This window comes from Pelodiscus sinensis, chromosome 20 (assembly GCF_052426305.1).
Source record: "Pelodiscus sinensis isolate ZL-2025 chromosome 20, ASM5242630v1, whole genome shotgun sequence".
NCBI classification, from domain to species: Eukaryota; Metazoa; Chordata; order Testudines; family Trionychidae; genus Pelodiscus; species Pelodiscus sinensis.
This window is the reverse complement of record NC_143071.1, coordinates 23,249,016-23,263,185: the sequence shown is the minus strand read 5'-3', so window position 1 is coordinate 23,263,185 and position 14,170 is coordinate 23,249,016. Positions and strand designations below refer to the sequence as shown.

Sequence of the window (14,170 nt, the reverse complement as noted above, 5' to 3'; positions counted from 1 at the left end):
GCTGCGTCTAGACTGGCAAGATTTTGCGCAAAAGCAATTGCTTTTGCGCAAAATCTTGCCACCTGTCTACACTGGCCGTGGGTATTTGCGCAAGAATACTGACTTTGTACTGTACAAAATCAGTGGTTCTTGCGCAAATACTCCGACAGTCCTGCTCAGGGATAAGCCCTCTTGTGCAAGTATTCTTGCCACAAGCCAGGAACTCTGAACTGGTTGAACAGTGCCTTGCCTATTAAAAATAGGTCAAGTAAAGCACAGTGAAGGATTAGGGACTTGGTTGGCAGATAAAATGGTATAGCAGATGAGACAAAATCACTCAATTCTAGTCATTATTGAGTTCCACTCTAGGTTCTGACACTTCGTGAGTTCTTTATGCTTTATAATTAAGTGAAAGTAGACTGTCATGGGCATGCACTCACTTCTACCTTACCTAAGTAATCCATCAGAAGCCCAGTCAAGGCCTGATCCAAAGCCAACTGAAGTCAATATAATGGTCTTTCCACTGATACCACTGGGCTTTGGATCAGGTCCTGAATGAGGCAGAGCTTTGTAGGAACTGTTATTAGATTCTTCTCCTCCACATGGTTCTTTAACAATCTGGTGACCCACCTGTCCCATTTGTTTACAGATTGTGTCTTCTTTCGCCTACACAAAAGAAAAGGAAACAATGCAAGATATATGTATAAATAAATAAACAAATAAATAAAACCTACAAAATTTTACAGATTAAAAAGCAAAACAAAATCAAATAAACCTTTCATTCATTTAATAGAGAAAAAAGTTAAGGTGGCTACATGACAGCATTGTAATTAACAATCACATTGTTTCCAAAATCCATGCACTTAAAGGTAAGAAGATGAATGGTTGTGATGATCTTGTGATGATCACCATGTAATCTTTCACTGCCCACATAATAAGCAAACACTTTATTTTGATCATGTATTAAGAAGTACATATTTCATCACAGCTCAAGCTTGTTTGGGGACATTTTTGGGACACTGAGAGGGTTAATCCTGTCTAAGCCACTCTGAGGATATGTCTACACTTGCACCCTAGTTCGAACTAGGAATGCAAATGTAGGCATTCGAAATAGTAAATGAAGCCAGCATTTAAATATCCCATGCTTCATTAGCATAATCTTGGCCGCATGCTGTTTCGGAACCCAGCTGTTTCGAAAATGAAAATGCACTCCGGGCTGTGTTAGTTCGAATCAAACCCCTTGGTTCGAATTAATGTTACTCTTCATTTTGTAATGCACTTTCAGTTTCGAAACAGCTGGGTTCCGAAACAGCACACGGCCGAGATTATGCTATTTAAATCCCGGCTTCATTTACTATTCCGAATGCCTACATTTGCATCCCTAGTTGGAACTAGGGTGGAAGTGTAGGCATACCCTCCTGAGAGCCTCAGGAGTAAGGCAATAAAGACATGTAAAAGGTTAGTATTGTTTATTATTTCTTCTTCTTCTTCTATGGAATGATGATGGTATTTTATGAATCCTGGAAAATAGATTTTTCCCTTTTTAAAATGGGCACTTCACACCCACTGTGAGTGAAGTATGTTGCTGCCATTAATAATAACCATAAATAATAAAGCGCTTAGTGCTATACTTTTAAATGACTGAATTGTAAGAATCTTCTTTAAAAAACTTGTATGAATGCCTATCACTTGTGTGCATATAATTAGTTCTCAAATCTTGAGTTATCTCCTGATGGAAGGCAAAACCTTTTGAATTCAGTTTCAGGCAAAAAATACTGTGCCACTTAATTCAGAAAAGGGTAGTATACACTTAACATCAGATAATGACACAAGAGGATTTTGCTGCTTTTCCTGCACAACTGCTAGAAAGGACAAAGAAAATAATTCCTCTGTTATGATCCTATGGGGTAATGATGAAACCCAGTCCACAGTGATCTCAAATAACATGGAATAGGGGAAATGAAATGCCCAAATAGGCTAAACGAGCTGGATTTTCATTGTCATGGTCCTCCATGTACTTTCCATATTTTGTCTGTGATGCTAAGCCACTGGCTAACCTGTTTCTGAACCTGCCACTAGCACATAGAGATTACTCACCCTGGATACTGCACTTCAGCAAATACTGAATTAGCCCTGGCTAAGTAATCTTGTTAACGTGATTCAGTGTTAAATGGATCTCGATTAAATGGGGCTTTATATTGTCCCAGCTGGAGATGATAAGCCTCCACAAGGAAATGGCAGGAGATGGAAGGAAATTGCTTTACTTCATTCTGGGACATTTAATCCCATAAAACACTTTCTACTTCCCCACCTCTCTCTTTTTATTTCAGCCCACTTCCATGGACCCAGTCTGCAGTTGTAGAATGAGGATAGCAGTGTGTGGTGTGAAGGAAGGTCGCTTCTCATCATCTACCATTTGCCAGCTAGAAGATAAGGCAGCAGCAGGGCATTTAATAACTGTGATGATGGTGATGCTCTATTTTCATATTGTGTTCCATTTAAGAACTTCACCATTATTATCATTGCATTTCCATCAGACCTTTTTCCACTTCCGCTCCCCAGGCTTTTATAAAATGGCACATCTGGGATAGGAGCAATCCACAGTCAGCCTATGTCCAGGAGTAGTTTGCTGAGCATCAAACACCTTGGAAAATATCTAGAGCAGTGGTTCTCAATCCTTTTGGCCTGTGGCCCACCTGGCTCAATGAAAACCTTTCCGTGGACCACCAGTTGCTAATGAAAACTCGCTGTTAATTACATAATTAGGCCCGAGCCATTTTGCTAGTGCTTCAGCTAGAAGGAACGGTTTAATTTATGCAGGAAGAAAGGAAATATTATTAGTATGGGCAGTGTGGGGGAGCTTGCTTCACTGTCTCTGTCTCTGTCTCTATTCCATGGATAGAGACTTCACTTTCCAGAGATGTTTCTTCAGCACAAGTAGATAGAGCCAGCAGCAGCAACTGGCTCAGTCTGAAGCTCACTGGCTTTTGGTTCTTTCAGAGTGTATGTAAGTTTACCTTTTGAAAATCAGCATACACTTCTCCCTCTTTCTTTTTCACGCACACAGTCTTAAACACAATCATAATTATCACACTACCAGGAGAGTGGAACAGTTCCTTGGCCGTCCCATCGCACACAGCAGGCCAAATGCTGCACTGTCAACTTCATGCTGTGCTACTGGGATGTAAGACAAGGCAGAGCTTGCCCTATCACTTTCAACATTCATGTACTGCCTTATACTCGAAAGCTAGAATGTTTTCTATTAGTCTCACTGCATCTGTTTTGTGTCCCAATCAGAGTGAATCCAATCTTGGCAAGTTTTTCTCTATGTCTCTTCTACTCACTGCAAGATCACTCTCAGAAATGCAGCAAGAAAGTAGGTTTGCCAGGTAATTTCAGCAGCCCATTAGGATCTACCTTCCTCATTTGGGTGCCTTGACAATCTAATTCAGAGGTCTGCAAATCACTGAATTGTACCAGAGAAGGCGGCAGATGAGTGGTGAAAAGGATTTAAATGAACCACCCCATTTACAGTCTGTGTTAAATGATCAATCTCTTTGCGAAGCTTCCAGGCACAAAGAAAGCACAGAGGGTATCAAAATCCGCACTCACCTATTACATTAGTGAATATCCTCTTCCCATTGTCCTGCATATGCCCTATTGGCAGGGATCTATGGGCCATTCCAATGAACTGAGAGAACACAAGATGGGATGCAGACACAATCTTTTCCTAATAATAACTTAGCTGATTTGATTTTTTTCTCATTTCATTGACAGAAATATGATACATATGCAGTTACTTGAATTTATCCCATAAATATCACATTTGAGGTAGATTTTTAAACTCCTGAAATTTCCCTGACATGAATCCCAGAACCATGAAAGCAGCCCATGTTAACAATGGCTGCAATTAGACTAGAAATGATCTAATCTGCTGGAGATTTCCTTCATTATCTCCCTAATCAAGGCCTCTATCAAGCTTCTTTGATGGGTTACTGGGGGGAAAAATCTTCAAGTAAACTGATGCTGGAGATAATTAATTAACTTGCCACCATCATCACTCTTAGACAGACTCAATAAAAAAAACAGGATGTGTCCTTCTCAATTACTGATCTTCAGGTTGTGATGAGCAAAAATACTCTACCAAATTTCAGGCTTCAGACACATCAGTGTCTGCACTTCAGAGTATTTTCTCGTGCTATTTGTCATCTTGTTGGTTACTGATCTCGATGTTTTTAGAGCTGTTTTTGCGTGTGAGCTGTTACAATAGGTAAAAAAAAGTATGCCATTGCTTGAGTTGTTTGTTTTTCCCCACACCCATTGTCAATGCTGCCCAACAGTAAGTATCCCAATTTGGACAGCACCTTTCATTCAGATTATTTTCAAATAAAAGCTACATTTGCATTCTTTGGCATAGCACGGGAAATAAAGAACAATCCAGAGCTGAAAGCCAATTCAACAGAACAATACTCGAGTAGCATGCCATTATGAAATGTGCTGCTGAGCTGTCCCCATAGCTTACTTAACAGGATCTGTCATAAGCAAGATGAACATCTTCTCCCCTGAGTCTCACAGGTTCTTCATGGTGTCCCAGCTTTTATCTGCAAATGTCTGTGAAGTTCCAAGCTTACTTGTGAAGGTTAACACTCTGAATCAGGCTGTGCAAAATGTACATTTCACCCCCAACAGAAGCTGGTTTGAAATCTAGTTTGGATGGCTCAGATTAATTTTCCCAATATATAAGCTTCCCCTACCAAGAAGTTCTGGTTTCCTCTTTCTCTGGTTTTAATGGCCTTCGAATAACATCTTTAGTTGTTTCTACACTAGCCACTAGTTTCTTAAAATTTCTGGCATTAATATCACCAGAGCAGCTTGACTTACAGTGTAGGCAGGCAGGCTGCTGGAGCACTAAAGTCACCTAAGATAGCTCAGGTCTAGGTGACATGATGGTTAAGCACTCATACTGTTGATACCAACTGTGAAACTGTACTAAGGATGGTAAGAGTGGAAAAAGTAAAGAGAAAAAGGCTAGTGTAGACAAAGCAGCTGAGATTTAAGTTCCCTTCAGACCACTTACAAAAAAGCAGGTAGGAAGGTTTTCACTTGCCCCCAGAGCCAAGAGCCTGTTCACAGAAAAGTCACCTGGATGTTATGATGAGTTTAGTTCAGCTCTAATCATCTGTCCCAAGAGATATATAAATAGAGTCCTACCAAGTTCACAGGCATGACATGTGTCATGCACGATGACACTGTGTCTCCCCCATGAAATCTGGTCTTTTGTGTACTTTTACTTCTGCATTGCCTTTCAACTGGGTGTCTGGAAAGCATCATCTTCTGGTGAGACACCCAGCTCTGAAGGGAGTGCCGTCTCTCCCTCCTTCCCCCGCCTTCTCCCCAAGCAGCAACACAGAAAGGTGGCAGTACCATACCTAGTCAGAATGTAAGGATGGTAATTCAGCAAACCACTCCCCAACCCTTTTGAGAGTCAGAACAGCTGCAGGTACAACACTGTAAAATTTCAGAAATAAATACCTGAAATTATTTAATTTACAATTTTAAAAATATCATGATCATGAAATTGACAAAAATTGACTGTGAATTTGTTAGGGCTCTGTTTAAACCTAATATATATCACCATATATTATGTACTGAATAGAAAGCAGGGCTCATATTGCTTGATTGTTCAAAACCTCAGATTCTTCTTTTTGGAAAAATACTAACTGCCTATGTGATGAAATAGCCTTACCTTTTAAACAAGTCTAAGAAAGAGAACACCACAAAGAACTGCCAGACATGTACTATTCTTTACTGCCTCTCAAGAAATTTCAGGGCCCCCAGTCCTGTTCCTTAAATTTATAGGATGACTTCAGACGGCAAATTCCTGCAGCAGGGACCATATCGTTTTTCATGTCTGTACAGAGGTAAATAATAAATGTTCTAATTTGCTTATAATAACAAAGGAACGAGGTATTTATAGAAAACATTTTTATTGTATTTTATTAATTTACGTTTTATAATCCATCTATGAGCACTTCACAATTTCTCATATATATTTGTTGAAGTTTTTGCTGAATAATTTCTGCAAATTTTTCTTGTTCTGTAGATTACACATGAACCCTTGATTATGACAATTAAGTATGGTAAATTTGAATTTTGTCGGTTGGGTTATGACTGGACATAGGTCAATGGTATTGCTGATGCACTATGATTGGAGGAGAGTAGCTTCTAGACTCAGGTTTCCATGGTAGATAAGCAAAGTGAACATATTCAAAATTTGCTTACCACAAATAGTGTGTAATATTTGATTTTTTTTTCAAATAATTCTGCTAGAATGCTTGTGGAATGCAAACATGCACAAAGTGAATTCATCATTTTATCTGAACAAATATTTGAAGGATATTTGTGAAGTATTTGCTTGGCTCTCAGTCTCCTAATGTAGGCATTTTTGCAGTGCCCAGCAAAGACAGGCGCCTTTCATATACCTAGCTCAGTATTTGTGCATATGTTAGCAATCAAAGATAAAATAAGAGTCTGGGAGCTGAAGTGAAAGTTGCTGGTTGCTAATGCTATATAATGTCCTGTTCCAGAACCCCCCTACCCATCTCCAGAACTGCAGTTTGACATTCTGGATGAGAATGCACAGCTGTTCCTCCATTAACTGCAGGACATCACAGACTATGTTGTTCCTTGTTCATTATCCTCCTGGGAAAAGGAGGAATATTTTCATCTTCAAGAATGTTGTATAAATATGAATTAATGTTGAAAATAGAATCCTGAAAATAACTCAGAAAGGCTTAAAAACAAGATAATATTGAAGCATCTACTTGTAAGCTTCACCCCAGTCATGTATCACCCCATTTCATGTATCACCCCATTTATAAAGTATCTTTCTTAAAAACTATCATTCATCCTTTTGGTCTGTAAGCCCTGAAAAGCTCCTAATCAATGACATTCCTCACACTCCTTGTTCATTGCAGAAACCCCCTTTAAAAATATTTGCTAATTGATTTTAAGCCTCTTTGTGGTTAAAGCCTAAGAACTGGATTTACCAAGTTACTGGAAGAACCATCTGGTACAAAAAATCCATTTCCTTGCCAAAGCATTTCAGCTTAACTGAAACAGGGAAAGGGTTATAGGCCCAGCAATGTGGGCCTGACAGCAATTTCAGTTGAACTAGCTGTTGGCATTTCATGTTCACGTTTTGGAAAAAAGTGAGGAGGATCTGCACAGGTAATCACAGATGGTTCTTAGGCTTGTTCTCCTTCAGCATCCCTATGTAGTCCCCTTACTAAAGGTGCCTTTGACTTTTTCTGGGAGGAAGCTGTGTGCTATAATCTAGCCCTAGAGACTACAACTCCCATGAGTCCTTGAGGAAACCAGGAAAGGAGGACTTATCCAGGCATGTTGAGAGAGGAGCTCAGTAGTCTGGGTCTCTCTATTTTTGGGAGAGGGGAGCCAGGCTGATGTGGAGGAGCCTTATATCCAGTCCAGGAGCTATTGTGTTGCAGCTACAGACTGGGCTTGAGAGCCTGCAGTGCTTAGATCTAGCAGGCTGCTTCAGGGGCTGTTGATTGCCCTAGAGGGGAGAGACTCTGGCTGTGCCTGTGGCTGAGAAGGACTACACAAAAACCAGCACACAGGAGGAGGCTGTAAGTAAATGGGCTCTTTGAGAAAGTGTTGCCTGGGACAGACCTCAGAGATATAGACTAACTATGGGTCCAAAGAGAGGCAGTGTCCAGTCCAGTGAGCCAGAGCTGCTGGCATTTGGTGGAGCCTGCTCCAGTGGCAGAGGGATTTTGCAGCTGGCTGCTCAGCTTGGACCAACACACACAAGATCTGCACAGTCCTGTATCCACTCCAGATGCATACCTTCAGGCGTGCCTATGCAAGCAAGTGTCTGGGTCTCTGAATCCAGAGTAGTGCACACTCTGGGGTAGGATAAATGGTGGCAGTACAAATGCCAGATAGATAAGTTCCTATTATTTCTGTGTCCTTTATTAATTTTATTCACTGTTAATCTGTTAAACCCTGTTTCTTTAAGTTGTTAAGTAAAGGTGTGTTAATTTTAATGTAATCAATTAGATGTATAATATTTATAATTTGTAATTGTTGTCCAGACACACAGAAGCTAGGGATACCATTCCTACCTATCCTGGCTAATAGCCATTGATAGACCTAATCTCCATGAATATATCTAGTTCTTATCAGAACCCTCTTCAAATCCTAATAAAATAAAGGATAAGGGATCTTTCGGAAAAGGCTTTATTTTCCGAAAGATCCGCATCTAGATTGGCGCTTTTTTCCAGCAACGCTCCATGCCGAAAAAAAGCGGCAGCCATTTTTATGCTAATGAAACGGGGGAGATTTAAATCCCTGCTTCATTAGCAATTGCGATACATCTAATTTGCATCCCTTTTGCGGAAAAGGGATGCAATCTAGACGTAGCCATAGTGTAGACGTAGTCCCATAGTATTCTTGCCAGCAAGTTAACAAAGAATAGACTGGATAAATGGACTGTAAGGTGGATAGAAAACTGACTAGACGGTCAGGCCCAACAGGTAGGGATCAATGGCTCAATGTCTGGTTGGCAGTCGGTATCAACTGGAGTGTCCCAAGGATTGGTTCTAGAGCCAGTTTCATTCAACATCTTTATTAATGACCTGGTTGAGGAGATGGATTCCACCCTTAGTGAGTTTGCAGATGTCACTAAGCTGGGGGGGGAGATATATATGTTGGAGGATAGGGATTGGGTCTAGAGTGACCTAGACAAATTGAGGGATTAGGCCAAAAGAAATTAACTGGTTATCTAAGGTGTTTGTACACCAATGTGAGTAGCCTGAGTAACAAACAGGAAGAATTGGAGGCCCTGGCCCAGTCCAAGAACTACGATTTGATTGGGATAACAGACTGGGTGGGATGACTCGCATGACTGGAGTGCTGTCATGGAAGGATATAAACTGTTCAGGAAGAACAGGCAGGGGTGAAAAGGAGGTGGAGTTCCACTGTATGTAAGAGAGCACTATGATTGTTCAGAACTCCAGTATATAGAGGAAGAAAAGCCTTTCGAGAGTCTGTGGGTCAAGTTTAGAGGTGTAAGCAACAGCAGTGATGTTGTGGTTGATGTCTGCTACAGACCGCCGGATCAGGTGGATGAAGTAGATGAGGCTTTCTTCGGACAACTGAGAGAAGTTTCCAGATCACAGGCCCTGGTTCTCATGGGGGACTTTAATCACCCTGACATCTGTTGGGAGACAAATACAGCAGTACACAGACAATCCAGGAAGTTTTTGGAGAATGTTCGGGATAACTTCTTGGTACAAGTATTGAAGGATCCGACAAGAGGCCGTGCGCAACTTCACCTTCTGCTCACAAACAGGGAGAAACTAATAGGGGAAGTAGAGGTGAGTGACAACCTGGGAAGCAGTGATCATGAGAAGGTAGATTTCAGGATCCTGACCAAAGGAAGAAAAGAGTATTAAAATACACACCCTGGGATGCTAACATGAAGGGGAAAGGAGCCCAGGAGATCTGGCAGTATTTTAAAGAAGCCTTACTGAAGGCACAGAAAGAAACCATTCCAATGCGTAGCAAGAGAAGCAAATATGGTAGGAAACCAGATTGGCTTAACGGGGAAATCCTTGGTGAACTTAGGCACAAAAAGGGAGCTTACAAAAAGTGGAAACTTGGACAGATGACTAGGGATGTGAAGGATAACAAGAAAGGTTTCTACAGGCATTTTAGCAAGAAGGTGACCAGAGAGAGTGTGGGGCCCCTACTGGGTGAAGGAGGTAATCTAGTAACAGATGATGTGGGGAAAGCTGAAGTACTTTATGCTTTCTTTGCCTCTGCCTTCACGGAGAAGCTTCACGGAGAAGCTTCCAGACTAATGCGCTAAGTGACGCAATATGGGATGAAGATGGGTAGTCCTTGGTGGGGAAAGAACAGGTTAAGAACTATTATAAAAAGCTAAATGTACATAAATCCATGGGTTCGGACTTAATACATCTGAGGGTACTGAGGGAGTTGGCAAATGTCATTGAGGAGCCTTTGACTGTTATCTTTGAAAAGTCGTGGAGATCGGGAGAGATCCCGGATGATTGGAAAAAGGCAAATGTAGTGCCCATCTTTAAGACAGGGAAGAAGGATAATTCAGGGAACTATGGGCCTTACCTCAGTCCCTGGAAAAATCATGGAGGGGATCCTGAAAGAATCCACTTTGAAGCACTTGAAAGAGAGGAAGGTGATCAGGAATAGTCCTGAACACCACTAAAGAAAGTATGTGGATGCATTGGAGAGAGTCCAGCGGAGGGCAACCAAAGATTTAGGAGGCTGGAGCATATGACCTATGAGAAGAGGCTGAGGGATTTGGTCTTTTTTAGCCACAGAAAAGAAGATGAAGGAGGATTTGATAGCAGCTTTCAACTTCCTGAAGGGAGGTTCCAAAGAGGATGGAGAAAGGCTGTTCCCAGTAGTGACAGATGGCAGAACAAGGAGCAATAGTCTTAAATTACAGTGGGGGAGATCTAAGTTGGATATTAGGAAAAGCTATTTCCCTAGGAGGGCAGTGAAGCACTGGAATGGGTTACCTAGGGAGGGGGTGGAATCTCCATCCCTAGAGGTTTTAAAGTCCCAGCTTGACAAAGCCCTGGCTGGGATGATTTAGTTGGGTTGGTCCTGCTTTGGGCAGAGAGTTGGTCTCGATGACTCCTGAGGTCTCTTCCAGCCCTAAGAGTCTATGATTCAATTATTTCTACTTCCTCATGCTTCATCTGCATTTCCGCTTGCTTCATTTGTAGGGAGAACTCAATCGCATGCTTAGTAAGAGATCTGCCTGCCTTAAGGACACTCTCCCACCTTGAAGACAGCGGTGAAGGAGGGGCATGGCCTTCATCTGCTGCTTCTGCCCCCACAAGATTACTTCCCCCTGGGCTCACAAGGACATCCTCTTTTTCCCCCTCCTCAGGGTGTGAGTCTTCCTTAGAAGTGGACATCTGGCTCTGATCTGAGACTGATTTCACCTTGATGTGTTGCTTAGGGAGAGTTGGTTGCTCTGGGGCCCAACCACAACCCTGCCCTGCTCTAGCCTAGCTGTCCAGTTGCACTGAAAGCTGGGGGGGGGGGGGGGACACTGTTTGGTTTGGACTCTCTGGCTGTGCAGATTTAATATTCTGTGTGCCTTTCCCCCTCAGGCAGCAAAAGAGAGAGAAAAAAGTCCCAACACTTCCAAATGGCAAAAAAGAAAAAAATGTCCTTTTAAAATCCTGTGGTCTGTGTTTCTGATTCAAAATGATCCCACCACTCTGCCACATTGTCAGTGATGTCCAGCACTCCTCCTTTCCATCACAAGGTCTGCCAAACAGAAAGGAATAAAATTGGGTGGAAAAAATGGTCATTCGTTGCACACAATGGAAAGTATGAAAGTAAAACTGAAATATATCTGGTATTTTTTACCCAAAGGCAGAAAAATTCCATCACTGTCAGGTAAATTGTTTATTTGTGTGTTATTTAAATTCTTTATTTTCTCTGTGTTTCAGCAAAGAATAAATCATCAAATAAGCCACTGCCAGAAAACAACCTTTGAAGCAGACAAGACGAGGTAGGGATTTCATTTTGGATTATTTCAGTGCAAGAGGTTTAGTTGTTTCTTTTATGATGGCATGGTCCCAGAAAAGGTTTGTGTGCTTTCAAACTGCACTGTTTCCCACCCCATCATGAAGGTACAGGTGAGGCTGGGATGGTTACTCTATTGATAGGAACATAAAAGAATAGTTGGAGATCAGAATGGAATCTGAGGAAGAATTAAGCATATTTATAGTAAAGACGTTAGGCAGCACAACATACTTTGTTAAAACATATAATATTGCAACTTAGAACCATGTCAAAATATCTGTTTCTCTGAGGGTTGGCTTACTTTGTGCTATTGTACTTTGAACTATTTGACTTACATGCCTAGATTTTTAGAAGTTGAGAGTTATGCTTATGCTATAAATCATTCAAAGGGTTGCTTTTTAAGCTTGTTTGTCAAAAATTCACAAATTGGATTTTTAAAAGCATTCCAAAATTGTTTGTCATAATTGGTTATTTTTATATTTTCCGTCAACTCAGTATGGTCAACGTTGTTTGAAAATTTGAAATGTTTGATGAAATAATTGAAATATTGTTACAAAATATTTTCTGTATTTTTCAAACAGCTCTAGTTATTTTTCCTTAAGTTTGCAATAAGATCCCTGAGCTTACTTACACCTCTGTATGATGAGGCATTAATGATTTTCATGTGGTGAAACGTGTGCTATATTTTTATTGTTTGCTGGGATTTTCTTTTAATTAAACTCAAGTGAACATAAGTGAACTCCTTTATTCCTTTATTTCTAAAGCTATGGTAGCTTACACTGAACACGGTAGTGAACTCTAGAGAACATACATGATGGTTGCTCAGATTTCAAAGCCAGCTCATTAACTCAGGGTATGTCTACACTAGCTCGTTAATTCGAGCTAGGGAGGCAAATCAGGCAACCAGAATTGCAAATGAAGCCCGGGATTTGAATATCCCAGGCTTTATTTGCATGTTCCCGTCCAGCCGCCATTTTAAAATTCCCCTTAGTTCGAATGAACTGCCTGTGGCTACACATGGCAGTTTAAAGTTAATCCAAACTAAATCCTTAGTTCAGTTTAACTGTTACTCCTCATGGAATGATGTGTAACAGTTAATCTGAACTAAGGACTTAGTTCGGATTAACTTTAAATTGCCACGTGTAGCCGTGAACAGTTCATTCGAACTAAGGGGGATTTAAAAATGGCGGCCAGACGGGAACATGCAAATAAAGCCTGGGATATTTATCTCCTGGGCTTCATTTGCAATTCCGGTTGTCTGATTTGCCTACCTAGCTCGAATTAACAAGCTAGTGTAGACATTCCCTCAGACAGTTAACTCCTCCAATGTGGAACCATTAACTTTATCTGTGGGTTGGCATGTGGAGATGTGAGATATTATTCCTTTCCCCCCAGCTTCTGGCATTGAATTATTTTAAAGGTGTATAGATTCTTGGTGCCTGTTGCTTTCAATGGGTGGCTGGTTTTAAAAATAGGTTTGTTGTATTTTCACATCTGTCCCTTACTGAAACCGTGATGACTTTTTATCATTGTCATTAATTGGGGGCCTGATTCAGCAAAACACCTGTTTATGTGCTTTAATTCCACTCATTTCAATAGGGACCCTCACAAAAATGAGAAACAAACAAACTCACCGATGTGGCCCCAGACTGAGAAGCAGAAAAACAACCCTCATATCCCCCTCACACACTAGAGCAGGGCTACTCAACATGCGGCCCGCAGCCCATTTGTTTGCAGCCTGCGGTGCAGTTTGGGTTTGCGCGGGGCTCAACACGTAGCCCGCAGGTGTGAGCCAAAACAAAAAAGTAGTTCATATAATGGTCTTCTGTTGATATGCATTTTACTAGTTAAATTCCTGGACTGTCATTACTCGTTAAAAGTGCTGTCATATGGGTGGAAATTGGGTAAATATTACATTTTATTAAAATCAGTGATCTGACTTAAAAGGGGCCTGCGTGTTGTGTAGTCTTGCCTTAATCTTTGTATTCATGCACATCAGTGTGAAAAAAGCTATTTGCATATATTTGCATATATATTTGCATGTATACGCAACCACACTTAAGTTGCGGCCCTCGGCATGTCCTGTAAATGTCATTGTGGCCCCTGGGGCTTCCAGTAGCTCTGCACTAGAGCCTAGGAAGGCCCCGGCTTATAGATTTTGTGGCCCTCCTAGACTCTGGGGTGGCACCAAGATGAGGGGCTCAGCGTGTAGGAGGGAGGCTGCCAGGAAGCAGGCTTGGGGTATGAGGTCTGGGCTGGAGGGAGGGTGCAGGAGTGCACTAGGTCTGAGCAGGAAGGTGAGTACAGGGGTGGGCTGTGGGTGAGGGGGCTGGTGGGAGGTAGGGTGCATGAACATAGAAGGGGGGTGAGGTCTCAGGGAGAAGGTGGATACAGGAGCAGGCTGGGAGTGGAGAGTCTGGGCAGGAACCACTTCCTCTTCCCATCAGGCACAGGCCGTGGGTCAGATCAAGAGCCTGTGAGGCTTGGAGCTCCCACTCCTGGAGCGGGGAGCCAGCAGTGGCACTGCAGCCCCTAGGAGGGTATTGAGGGGAGGCTGCAGGGCTGCAGCACCAGTTCTCTG

General features: G+C 41.8%; 1 long non-coding RNA gene across 1 annotated transcript in view; it reads left to right on the top strand.

Annotated features, from left to right (window-relative positions):
* The window catches only part of LOC149521953 (uncharacterized), a 47,219-nt gene extending 34,744 nt beyond the window's left edge, over positions 1-12,475 (top strand). Inside the window, exons 2-3 of the long non-coding RNA XR_016347572.1 lie at positions 9,113-9,380; positions 11,514-12,475. This is a non-coding gene — a long non-coding RNA (uncharacterized LOC149521953). The remainder of the gene's footprint in view (positions 1-9,112; positions 9,381-11,513) is intronic.
* The last annotated feature ends 1,695 nt before the right edge of the window (positions 12,476-14,170 follow it).